General features: G+C 41.7%; 1 protein-coding gene across 1 annotated transcript in view; it reads right to left on the bottom strand.

Moving 5' to 3' along the window:
- Positions 1–14,242, bottom strand: part of C4_1H8orf34 (chromosome 4_1 C8orf34 homolog) — a 984,673-nt gene that overhangs the window by 119,133 nt on the left and 851,298 nt on the right. The window lies entirely within an intron of this gene.

Genomic DNA, 14,242 nt, shown 5'->3' with positions numbered 1-14,242 from the left:
ATATTGAGCACGGTACAGCGAAATGCAAAGGAATATGAGAGACAACATATCTCTCTTCTTCAGAATATTAACACAGAGAAAGGACATGACACATCATTTACAACACACCTTCCTCCATTCAAAAGGTTACAACATCAGTGGGATAACCAGCACAAGGAAAAACAACTATATACCAGCACAAGGGACACACTAAACACACTCATTAAGAATTTGTTGTAAAATACTGTGCAGACACACCCCAACAAAGATGGTGGTCCACTGTGCACGCAACTCATGTTTGTGCATTTACACATAACTTAATGGTGGGCATGCCACAAAAAAGCTCATTCACACCATAGTGTTTTTCTTTTATGGTAATTTTCTCATTTTGATGCCTTGTGGGGGGAGGGGCCTGGGTTGTTTACCTTGCAGTAGAAACCATCACTGTGACTAGTGGGGAGCTAATCTGCATATTTTTGTGTTACCCATCCTCCTCAGTAGCTCATGTTGTAGAAGTGGAAGACAAACATATCAGTGAAAACAAGATCATTTTGTTTACTAGGTATCAGGCTGCCTCTAACCCTGCCAGAAGTAGGATCAAATCCGCTTATCCTTCTCTGGAATCTTCCCAAATGCCCCCTACTGCCCGACATGACAGCAATCCACTCCCTATGTCGTGCACAGGGCTGAGTGGACAGACAAACGTGTACACAAGATTGTGCAGAAGGGAACACATTTTTTTCTGTACGATAATTGAACTAGCGACAAACCGAATCATCTGGCTTCAGAATATAAGCATTTCTAAGAGTTGTAAACAATGGTGTATATGTAAATGCACATTTTCATTATGTCATAGTGTACGGATTTTAGTGCTTCCAGAACTATGGAAGCAAGCAAAATTAAAGTATGTGACTTTCCGATACGCGAAATGGAAAATTGCCACATATGTAAGATTAGATGGCCCTTTTTGTACAGACGGGGCATTGCTCTGCTACCTTTAAGAACAGTGATGTCCTTGACATAAAACATTTTTATTGTGTTAAGAGCATCTCAAACAGGAGCGTTTGCAAGTATAACAGTACTTTCTGTGTGCGGTTACGACAGGGATTCACAAATAAGGTTGTGATAGTGTGAGCAGTGTAGTCACTTAGATTTGGCAGTACTAGATGGCACCTAATACAGTTTTTTTTTTTACATATTCTCATAACATTTATATACAATCAGAAGTAGAGTCAAAGTGATTTGCCTACAATCACATGACCATTAGACATGGTCATGTTGCAGGGGAAGCAGCTTTTATTTTCTGTACTGCACCAAAAAAAACAAATTATTTTTATAACTAATTTCCCTCAGAGGAATTTGTCCTCGGATGGAGCTTGTCGGTCATAGTGAGGGGTAAGAAGTAAGGTGTCAAACTGTTGGCATCCTAATAAGAGCCAAATAATTGATAGCCAACTCACAAATTAGCGATCAAATTAAAATACACCACCCTAAGGACCACACTATAAACATAAAGCATGGAAACAGGGAGAATAAAACTCCTATAAAGGTTTATTCTAGCAGGAGTCATGCAGACTAGCAACTCTGCAACTGCTATATAGAACAAAAGTAGTAGAACCGGATGCTCTGAAAACAATCGATGGTTATCGCTATAATGCACTAGAAATCAAAGCTGGTAAGCACAGTTTCTGTGGAAACAACATTTAGACTCAATAAAAGACTCAGGCAAAATTCTGAAGTATTTGGTTATAGTATTAAATATCCCAAATCAATAAAATTAGGTAACATTTGTGTCATGAGTCTCAGAATGTGTAATATAACACCATACATTTAGGGCCTCATTAGGATCGCGGACGGACGCAAGAGGATGAGGGAACGTCCGCATGGGCTGCGGCGTTCCCTCATGTGCAATTAGGATGTGACCGCCACCCTGGCAGTCACATCCTGGATATTTAACATTGCGGCGGGTGCTGCTTCAAGCAGCACCCCCCGCAATGTTAAAAGTGCATGTTTAACATTTACATGCACAAAGCGGCAGGCACCGCGCGGTGCATGCCGCTTTGTGCTAGTAAATGCTGGGGGGTACCATAGGTACCCCCATTGTGCACCCCCCACCTGCCAACACCCTGGGGGCCCGCAACGGGCCCCCAAAATCAAAAGTACACATGCTTTTCCACGGCGGAAAAACCGCCGTGGAAAAGCATGTTTACAAATGCTTCCTAATTTGGCTGGCGGTGTCTGATAGAGAGCTTTTCCGCCGCGGTTGTAATCCGACCGCGGCGGAAAAGTAGCGGACAGTAACCAAGACCCACCAGCCATCGTAATGCGGCGGTGGGTCTTTGGTGAGTCCGCAGAGGATTTTCCGCCTCCTCCGGGCCAGAGGTGGCTTCCCCGGCCCGGAGGAGGCGGAAAATTCTCCATCATAATGAGGCCCTTAGTTAGAATCAATCAATAGTTGAATACAGAAATTCATAAGATGATTTAAATCAGGGGTTTCCTACCGCAAATAAAGGTAGGAGGGTGGTTTCTAAAGAGATCGCTAAGCATGGTAAAAGGAATCAAGTTAAAGTCCACTAAGGGAAAGTCCAAGAGCATGGGCAAAATGGGATGGAGCAGTATATCAGGAAAGTTGAAGTCTGGTCTCTTACCAGACAACTTCAAAATGTCCAAAAGGTAAGTTCAACATCAAAGGGAAATAGGCAAGGGGAATATAAAGATAGTCCGGCAGGCAGGCTGAAGGCAATGGAAGAGAAGGGACAAAGGTGAAAGTACGGCTCTGCTGAGCCTGTGTCTGGTCTCGTCCGTGGTGTGTGTAGCCTCCCTCCTCATGCAGAAGTCACTTTTTATACTCGAAATAATCCATTTGTGGCATCAATTGTCACCATACGATGGTCTGACTGTCATGTGACTATTCTTCCATTCACCAGGCACAAGATTGATATCCAGCATATTTTTCCATGTTTCTCATGAGAAACAACGTCATAGGTTAGTTGACACAGAATGTATTTACTTTGTTGCTCTTCATGAGTCAAAGTAAGAAAACAAATTGCCATGCTTATACACAAAGTCGCTTATTTTTGTGGGAACACAATGTGAAGAAAACAGATAAAGCAACATTTTAAGGAATATAGCAAAAGTCCATTACTATGAAAAATGCAAACCTCAGGGAAAAAGGCAATTTAATGTATTCAAGTCATCATTTCTTGTTTAGCAAAAGAATCACATAAGTATGTTCAAGCATAATGAAATTCAATTAGTATATCATATGATGAAAGAGTTATATTTTTGTCGTGATTATTCCATAGAAATGTTCAACCCTAAGTATGGCCAACTACTTAACTTTAAAAAAAAATACATATAAAATATTCTCAAAAGTTAACGTATATGTTTTGTTTGAATACATCTAAGACCTAAATAGTATTAAGCATTATTTCTGAAAGTGTCATTCATGTTCGACATTGCATATTAATTTTGCACCACTTTCTTTTCTCCATGGTGCATACCAATAAAGAAGCTAATGCTAGGGTCCATCATTTATATTGGCACAACTTCATGTGAGACCCATTTACAATAATAATTCTTTGTTCATTTTCCATTAGAGCAACTATATTTACATTAATAACTTTTTCATTATGATCTTGGTATTATAATTTGTAATCCATAAATAATCATGTACTACTTATAGTGAAAAAAATATTCTATTTCTACAAACCCAAACACACCTTTACAATGCTGATACTTCACCTTTTCTCAGTTTCAATGTTATTTTCTAGACATATGCAAAGTGCACAGTAGTTTTCATTTATTATAATCAGTTTTATGTAGTGCAAAGAACAATCAGCTTTTACACTATTACAAGCCCCCTTTTGATGGCATATCAAGCCACCACAGTCTACTACACATCAGGTCATAACAAATCACAGTTTAGTTGTCTTAACCCTTTTTCTTCAAGACTCTTCTAGAATTATCATTTCTTCAAAGTATTTACATTGTTCGTCTTCCAATTCAACTTCAGATCTTGATCTTTTCACTCCTTGTTGATTCTTTCTATATTTTCAGAATTTGATAGACAGCAACATCAGCATTATGTACTAAGAGAATGCCATTAATGGTCTCGATAAAGAAATCACAATTCCATTCTTCAAGTTACCCAGCGAGTTGACAATTTTTTTCCTATCATTTCCCAGGCTCCATCAGATTTGACCCCTTTAAGATCTTTGTTTAAGCCAGTAATGTTTTAATGTAGTTTTCTAAATCTCTACTTTCATCAGGTATGTAGATACAACATTGTTGAACCTTTAACAACGGACAAACTCCGCCCTCCTTTGCGAGAAGGATGTCTAGGGCAAGCCGATTTTGCAACACCATCGACCTTACAGAAATCATTTCAATAGCTACAACAAAAAATCCACCGGCTGTACTGGTGGCTAATTTATCAACTATGGTAGAAAGTTTCTAATTTTATGTGAATTTTCTCCAAAAATGTCACCCACTACCTCACTTAGAGTAGCACTTCTTTTCACTCTCTCATTCTGCTCTTTCGAGTCTCCTTCAATGTGTTTCACATGATACATTTTTGGAGAAACAATTCCCACGTAACAACTTGCATACCATCCTTTCTGTAATTTATAAAAGCCATTTTCACCCCACATATAATGCACCCCAGGAAAGATAGGATCAACTCCTTCTACATACCTTCCCCAGTTTTCATGAACATCAAATGCATGTTCACATTCACTAATACACACACATTTTTTGCTAATGTTTTACCTTTTTCTACACATATTAAACTTTCCTTTATGTTGCCAGTTTGAGGTTAATGTAGCAATTCCTTCTACAGTTATACATTCTTCTTCTGGTAAACTCCAAAGGGTTCGTTTTAAAGGTGCATTTGTTTTATTTGTCACATTATGTCATCTACTTTCTACTGAATCTATTAATTTCTTTCCAGCTCTCCCTATTTCACATTTTAGGTTATTTCTATGTACATAAGCCATGTCCATAGACTGAGTTGGTCTAAATATACTCAACAAATGAAGCTTCAGCATGATGTTAATTTAAGCACTTTAGCACAGGAAGTTCAGAAAAGATTAGATCATCATTTGAATAATACTGTAAATGATCAATATCATTAAATAACTCATTAAAACACTACAAGAAATTCCATAGGTTAACATTTATCGAAGATACGTAACATATTCAGCAATTGATGTAGTTAGTTGCACCCATACATAGCAATCATTAACATCCATTGTGTCAATGTACTCATTCAATAAACTAGGATATAAATTCGGTGAATGTTCAGGTTTTGCAAAGTCAAGAAGTAAAGTTTTGCAATTCAAAGCAATAGAATCAGTGCTATTAGTTTTGGCATCTATGGGTACATAAAGTGGCAAGTATAGAAAAATAATCAATGCAACTAATATTAAAGCAATTATAGTAAATACTCCTGTAGATACACATTTGCGTCTAAGAGTGATTTCAGTGCTATACTTCATGGCTTCTCACAATGCAGATGAATTAACTAAAAATAAAATAAATAGCAGCAAGTGGTTTGAAGAATTCAAAAAAATCGCAACAAAAGCACCAAGGCACAGTTTAATAGTTCTGTTCAGGATAAGAAATATGCAGATCAGTTTCATTGATGAGTTTGTTTAGGATAAATTGTGTCAGTCTTTCAAGTGGTATACCAGGATTGAAATTCAATTCCACAACACAATTAGTTTCATGAAGGTTCAGGAGGATCCGTATTCTTAAAGCAAAAGGCAGAAATCTCACACTCCCATTCATTTGCACCAGATACATCCATTCAGGAGATGAGTACTTTTGACTGGATACACTCACTCTTTGATCTCCTTACAGCTGTTCGTTCATCATCACTGTCACTCAGATCAGAGTGTTAGGAACTTTTGCGAATGGTTTGTGGTACTCGTTCTTCATTTAGACAACGGTATGTTATTGTGATTTACACGGCACGCAGCTACTCCAAGGAGTGTCCCGACGCTAGACAGACATAACGGCACCTATAGCAACAACCTATACAGCTTGTAGGAAGAACTAGGTATTAGTTTTTATTGAAGGTGGTGAGATCATGTGTTGTGCATAGTTCCACAGGGAGTTTTTTCCATGTTGCTGGCCCCAAATAGGAAAAGGGTCTGCCGCCCATTCTAAGAATTGGCTTGGTAGTTTAGTCTGCCCTGTTCCCATGATGCACTGGGCCAGGGACAGACTGATTTGCATATAGCCAGGTTCTGAGCTGGGATGGGGCAGTGAGATAAATAACGGTGATGGATCAAGCCCTGATCTTTGGACTGGGTAAGAGTGGTCTGTTTAACTCAGACACTCTGTTCATCACCACCCCCTTTTCTAAATCGTTTTTGGCCACTATAGGTGTGGCAGGGTATACTCAGACATGAGTCCCTTTCTCACTGCTCCATCAGGATTCAAGCAAGCCGGCCCGAAGAAGGCTGAAATGCCAGAAACCGGTCCCCGGTAGCTTGTATCCTTTCTGGTGAAGAATTGGCTTGGTAGTTTAGTCTGCCCTGTTCCCATGATGCACTGGGCCAGGGACAGACTGATTTGCATATAGCCAGGTTCTGAGCTGGGATGGGGCAGTGAGATAAATAACGGTGATGGATCAAGCCCTGATCTTTGGACTGGGTAAGAGTGGTCTGTTTAACTCAGACACTCTGTTCATCACCACCCCCTTTTCTAAATCGTTTTTGGCCACTATAGGTGTGGCAGGGTATACTCAGACATGAGTCCCTTTCTCACTGCTCCATCAGGATTCAAGCAAGCCGGGCCGAAGAAGGCTGAAATGCCAGAAACCGGTCCCCGGTAGCTTGTATCCTTTCTGGTGAAGAATTGGCTTGGTAGTTTAGTCTGCCCTGTTCCCATGATGCACTGGGCCAGGGACAGACTGATTTGCATATAGCCAGGTTCTGAGCTGGGATGGGGCAGTGAGATAAATAACGGTGATGGATCAAGCCCTGATCTTTGGACTGGGTAAGAGTGGTCTGTTTAACTCAGACACTCTGTTCATCACCACCCCCTTTTCTAAATCGTTTTTGGCCACTATAGGTGTGGCAGGGTATACTCAGACATGAGTCCCTTTCTCACTGCTCCATCAGGATTCAAGCAAGCCGGGCCGAAGAAGGCTGAAATGCCAGAAACCGGTCCCCGGTAGCTTGTATCCTTTCTGGTGAAGAATTGGCTTGGTAGTTTAGTCTGCCCTGTTCCCATGATGCACTGGGCCAGGGACAGACTGATTTGCATATAGCCAGGTTCTGAGCTGGGATGGGGCAGTGAGATAAATAACGGTGATGGATCAAGCCCTGATCTTTGGACTGGGTAAGAGTGGTCTGTTTAACTCAGACACTCTGTTCATCACCACCCCCTTTTCTAAATCGTTTTTGGCCACTATAGGTGTGGCAGGGTATACTCAGACATGAGTCCCTTTCTCACTGCTCCATCAGGATTCAAGCAAGCCGGGCCGAAGAAGGCTGAAATGCCAGAAACCGGTCCCCGGTAGCTTGTATCCTTTCTGGTGAAGAATTGGCTTGGTAGTTTAGTCTGCCCTGTTCCCATGATGCACTGGGCCAGGGACAGACTGATTTGCATATAGCCAGGTTCTGAGCTGGGATGGGGCAGTGAGATAAATAACGGTGATGGATCAAGCCCTGATCTTTGGACTGGGTAAAAGTGGTCTGTTTAACTCAGACACTCTGTTCATCACCACCCCCTTTTCTAAATCGCCCATTCTAAGCTGGCAGATTTTTTGAGTCTCTAGCCAAGTGTTCAGAAGAAGAGCGTAAGGTACTCCAACCATTAGTTTAAGCGCTTTGGAAGAAAAGGGAGACATCCCAACCTCTTGGCTTCTTCCATCCAGAAAGGAGGTAAACCAGTTTAGGACAGTATTCTTAATCCAATTGCCTGGAGATGATCAAGCAGCTTTCGGTGAGGAACTGTATTGAAGGCTGCAGATAAGTCCAGCATGATCAAAATGGCCCTGCCTACTGTGTCCAGGTTGACTCTAAAATATTTCCCAACTTCTAAAAGCACTGTTTCGGTACTAAAGTGAGGCCTAACACCTGACTGGCTAGGATGTAGGAGATTATTCTCCTCCAGAAATTGTGACAGTTGTGCATTGACAGATTTTTCTAATATTTTGGAGAAAGCAGGGAGAAGGGCGCTGGGTTTATAGTTAGCTGGAGTTTTCGGGTCCTCTTTGGGTTTTTTAAGTAATGGTATGACTCTTGCACCTTTCTAATGGGCTGTGACCTTGACAGATTGTAAGGATGTGTTTAATACTCTGTTTACAATCGGGTAAATAACCTGGGTTATTTTGGTCAGCAATGCGGGAGGGCATGGATCGGAAAGGGAACCCAACTTCAGACTCTTAAAAGCAGCCAAAGAGTCCTCTAGCGACAAAGGACAGAACTTCACAAAGGTTGGACTCCCTTGGTGGATGTAAGAACCTGTGTTATCTCAGAAGGGGATACTCATTAAAATGTTTTTCCCCATATGAGATGGTTTTAATGCACTTTTGATATTCTCTAGCACTCTGCCCCTCACTCACATATAGCATTGGAGTGAAAAACACCTCATGCTCCTCTCCTGAGGGAGAGTTGTAGCCCACACAGTGCACCTTGCGGACACTGTGTGTGTGTGCAAGACGAAACCCAATGATGAAGCAGTTCACCCAAAGGGTGAGTGAGGGTTCTCGTCTTCAGTTTTGTTTGTACACACCAATATTCGGGAAACATCCTTTACAACGCAACTTTTACAACGCACTACCATTACGACACAACTTTTACAACGCAAGTCATTACAACGAATTGCACTGGAGGGCGCTCTAGGATAGGGAATAGTTTATTTACTATCCAACATCTTCCCTACTATCCACGGGGACTGGAGGTGGAGTAGTAAATTAAACTATTCACTATCCAGCGCCCCCCAACGCAAGTCGTTGTAACGACTTGCGTTGTAAAAGTTGCGTTATAAAGGCATGCGTTGTAAAAGCATGCGTTGTATTGACATACATCCCAATGTTCACATTCTAGCTAAGAAATCATTGGGTTACCTTTTGTGTGTATTATCTCAAAAGGGATCATTGCCCATCTATAAGAAGATTTGCCAGAATGGTGGAGATTTTATCATGAAAAAATAATCCCACCTCATTGCACCTCTCTGGAGATGGCCTCAAGGCTTCGAAAGTTTTCATAATTTTAACAATCTCCTTACATTTGTTGCTGGCTTTGGCAATCTTCTTTTCAAAGAAGAATTTTTTGCTAGATGCACCTTTGAGTGATAGTCCTTCAGTCCTCGGTAATAGGGGCTAGCTCATTAAAAGTACTTTGAATCCAGTCATCCAAGCACACAGCATCCGATTCAAGGGAACCAGAAAGGACTGGTATATTTGCTTCAAGTACTTAATCAGATCAGCTTGCTGGACTTCATGACAAGTGAAAGAGCGAGATCCGGTGTACTCTGTGATGGAATGTCCTTTTGGCGTTCTTGGCCAATTAGTTTCTCAATATTTCATTTCTTTTGGCCCAACGGTCTCTGGGTACAACTCGCTGTCTTACTGCACTAGGCCCTTCACTAGGATCTGTATCTTGAGTAGTTGACTCTATTAGCTGAGATCCTTTGGTACCATCAATGGTCAACTCTCTATCATCCCCCTCAGGCCAAAAGAGCTCTGTCCCTTCTGCTTGCTGGTCCCCAATAGCTTGTCTAATCTGCTCCCTCTGTCTCACTGTAACCACCAGCACATCAGGAACAGGTGTTGTTATATCATCAAGGGAACATGGGACTCTGCGAGTAAGTGTGCAATGTACCCGCTTCGGGAGACCTCCTCACTTCACAGCAGTAGTGTTGACCAGTTTTACCTGGTATAGCCCACACCAACGAGGTTCCAAGCAAGATTTTTGCATATGCTTTTTTACCATCGCCAGGACTGAGGCTCCTGTTGAGTCGCTAGGAAAGCCTCTCCAACCTGGTGCGACACATAACATACCACATGAGCCAAACTTTTGCAATAGTTCAATATTACGTCATCAGTGATTTTCACTAAAGAATTTGCAGGAACAGCTGGCTGTCTCATCGCTCTCCCCATGATGACTTCATGAGGCGAAAATCTTGTCCTCCTGTCTGATGTACTCATCAACATAAGAGGCAATGCATCGAGTTACTTCAAAGATGTTGAAGCACATACCTTCGCAATCTGGATTTAATGTACCATTTATCTGCCCCACCAATCCAGAAGCCTCTGGAAGGTAAATGCTATAGAGCTTCTGCTGAACTTGTAATGCTATACATAACATTCTCAGGACCTCATTGTTAAAATTAGTTCCTCGTTTCGACTCAAGAGAAGTCCGAAATCCAAACCTTGGAATCAACTCTCTTAACAACAATTTAGCTAAGGTGAGACTGTCACTTCAATGTGTTGGATAAGCTGCCATCCATTTTGAGAAAATGAAAACAATGACCAAAACATATTGCAAACCATGGCAAAGGGGCATCTCTATGAAGTGCATTTGCATCCGGTTAGAGGGGCCTGCTGATCACCCTACAAAACTCATTGTAAACAGTTTTTTTCTTCCAGCATTTTGTTGTTGGCGTACCACAGATCGGTGGCAAATGTCTCAGCAATCAATCTACATCTGGGATCAAACCAGGTATGATGAAAGAGGTGCATCAGTGGATCTCTTCCTACATGTGTGGGAACATGATAATGTCTAGCCATAGGTGGCAATAATTGTCAGGTATTACAGGTCTGCTATCAATGTAAACCCAAACTTCATTATCCCTTTTTGCTCACGCAGCTAGCACTCAATTGTACTGTTTAGCTTCTTCAACTTCTTCTTGTAATCGTTTCTCCACATCCCAAGTTTCAGTCGTGGTTAACAGCAAGTTGCAATTTATGACATCTAATGTTTTGTGATCTAGGTCCCATTACAAGTATGTGCATTTAATGCACAATATTTAGTTAAATTGTCAGCATACTTACTGCCAATAGTCACATAGTCAGACTTGAAAGAGCCAAACGAGAGAGTGAAAAGAAGTTCCAGTGCAACTGAGATAGTAGGTAATATTTTTGCAGCACACATAGAAAGAGCAAATCACCATTAAAGATTGTTTCTGTGCAGGAAGGTGTCCCTTCCTACACATAAACAATCATTCCCTGCAACACAGACCCCCCTGCAGCATGGTGCATGGGTGCTGCATTGCAGAGATGTATCTATGGTGCAAGGGTGTCTGTGTTGGTGTTAGATGGCTTATTTTAGCACCAGCACAAGAGAAAACGCAGGGGTGTCATATTTTTGTAAATACGGTACATCCCTGCGTGTATTCGAAATGGCGTGGTGCTGCTAAATTGCATGCAGTGCGGCACTGCACAATTTCCTTGTAAATATCCCCCTAAGTGCAAGAGTATTCTAATACATTAGCCCCTTTACCAATCAGCCACTCTTCTGTCTTTGCCCTTTACTTTCTTCCTTCCCTCTTGTGTCGTCCCAACACTCTTGAACTCCTGCTTCCAAATTGCCAAAACCCCAGTCACAGCAGTCTCTGAATCAGCTTTTCTGAAATTGTATGACCGCTGCGCCATGCCCAGTCCTCTTTTGCTTTACAATAGTACAGTAGAAGTGTCACATTGCCTTGCCACTCTTTTGCTTCAATCCTTTATGATGCACTGGATATACCCTTTCATATTACAGCATTTATACTATGTGAAATCATAGCATTCATAACAACACCTACGAAATTTCAAATAACATAATTTGTGAGAACACTTGCATGGTAGGGTGGTGAGTTATGGTTTATATACTTTGGCTAGTAAGTTGACAACACTGCGTACGGAGGTGCTCAAGTTATATTAATATGAAGGTGGTGCTGAAATGATAAATTCATGGTTAAAGTATAACTTTAGGATTTCTAACATTTGTGCAGTTCACGTTTGGTTAGCATAGAAAGAATAATTAAAGTAATAGTCATTTGAAGATATGCGTAAATTATAAATGTAAGGTATAACTATAACTTTAGAATATCTAAAGTTTGTGTTGTTTATGTTTGGTTTATTTAGAAATAATAAATACAGGATAACTAAGCTTTAACCTTTGTTTTCCTTTGTTTTTGTATTGAACTTCAATGGTTTTTATTTTTGATAAAAAATTGTTTCAAATTGTAAAGCATAGTCTTTTCAAGTGTTGTTAAGTTGGGGGTCAGAGTACAGAGGAGGAGAGTATTGCAGAGTGTAGTGTTGTACAGTGGAATGTTTTAGAGTGAAGCAGAGAGCAATAGTGTAGAGTGGAGTGGCATAGAGTAGAAGAGCATAGAGTTGAGTGGGGTAGAGTGGAGTGGTGTACAGTACAGTGGCATAGAGTGGAGTGGTGTACAGTGGAGTGGCAGAGAGTGGGATAGCATAGCATAGAGTTGAGTAGAGCGGAGTGAGTAGCGGAGTGGGGTAGGGTGACATAGCGTAAACTGGAATGGTGTATAGTGGACCGATATTAAACATGCACTGTAGTACACTATATTGGTGAAATATAGCGTAGTACAATGTATATTTAATTTTATAAGAAAGTAACTTTAAACAATATTTGTAAGTACCACTGTTCTTTCTAGGTACTACTGCAGTACTCCATTATTTCTTTTTTAAGAAAAATGTAGAGTAGTACCCTATATTTGTGAAATGTAGTCTATATATTTATTTATTTATTTTAAAGGTTTTATATAGCGCTGGTATCAGAGTGCTTTACATGAGCATCAGATCGTAGTTACAGGTTACATTGTTACAAAGGTTACACAGTTATTAAAGCATGGCAACATAGTTACTTGTAAGGTCAAGATAAACAATAAGCACAAATATGAAAGGGGAAAAGCAAGTAGGGGGAAAGATTCAGGGGAGGGGGAAGGAGCTGGGGAAGTAGATAGGTAATGAAGGCAGGAAAGAGGAGGGGAGGGTGAAGGACAACGCAAGGAAAGAGGAGGGGAAGGGCGACGGGGACACAAACGGGTAGACAAGTCAAAGCAACGTCCAAACGCGAGAAGAAGGGAGCGTAGAGGGGGAAGGGGGTAGGGTGAAAGGGTAGGAGGGGGAAACGACAGAGAGACGAAGGAAAGTCTTCCCAAAATTCGGCTGGGTAGGTGACAGCCGAGGGGGAATCCACAACCCATCTCCTCTTCAGCTAACAGGTAGCTCCACCGGACATCGGACAAATGGTGGAGGGAAGGTTCAGAGTACATGTCCAGGAGGGAGAGCAGGATCAAGGTCAGGTGAGAGATGTGGTTAAGCTCAGGACGCTGACCAGTTCTATTGTCTGGGAGCGTTAGAGCATCGTGGAGAGACCGACTGAGGCTGCCAACTTGAGGTCAGGCAGGGGGGTTGAGACCTTGGTGGTAAGTTCAGTAAGTCCCCAAAATTCCGAAAGCATAAGGGGTGTAATCTATGCCGTGAAGAGGCAGGAGGACAGGGCCAGTGTCCGCATGTCTTCGGAGGAGGTGAGTGGCAGGTTTGGCGTGGCGTCTCCAGAGTCATTCTGCAATACTCAGGGAGCCCTCGCATTCTGCAGTCCCATTGAGCATACAAGCTCCTCGCGTACATAATTACATCAAAGACCAGGCACAGTAGCACATAAGGCGAGAACTCTATTCTGCACCAACCTCATAAGCCTAAATCTAGTAGACCACAACTCCTAAACATTACTTGCATTAGGAAATAGGCTTAAACTTAGTAACATAACATGCTGTAGAGAATAGAACAAACCTAGACCACAGTAGAAAACATAAGACAGTAGGTAAAACCGAGTAAGCATAAAAGCACATCTATAAGCATAAATCAAGGTGCATAAATCACATTACAAGCATTACATTTCCTGGCGCCTATAAAAAGTACACTATGGCCTTGCGCCCTACAAACCTAATAGTCCCCTGGGCCAACTGGCCATTTATAAGGGGCTCAAATGCCCTCTGTCCAAAAAGACAGGGCGCGCTGCCAATGCAGCGACGGTCACAGGGGGCGCACTTGGCGCAAACCTAAACGTTGCAGCTTTCCACTACTAGCTGGGCAGCTGGGAATCTTCAATGAAGGGCCTAAAAGTTGCAGCTGGCACTAAGTGCTGTGCAGCTGTGCAGGCCAAGGTATGGATGGGCATAAGAGTGCGTCTCACTCCTGGAGTAAAAAGACATGTCCCCTGAAATAAAGAAGAACGAAAACGGTGCAGCTGCCCACTAGTTGCTGGGCAGCTGTGATAGTGAAAAT

Source organism: Lissotriton vulgaris, chromosome 4_1 (assembly GCF_964263255.1).
Source record: "Lissotriton vulgaris chromosome 4_1, aLisVul1.2, whole genome shotgun sequence".
Taxonomy (NCBI): domain Eukaryota; kingdom Metazoa; phylum Chordata; class Amphibia; order Caudata; family Salamandridae; genus Lissotriton; species Lissotriton vulgaris.
Note: the sequence above shows the minus strand (reverse complement) of the source record. Positions and strands in the feature narration are given on the sequence as shown.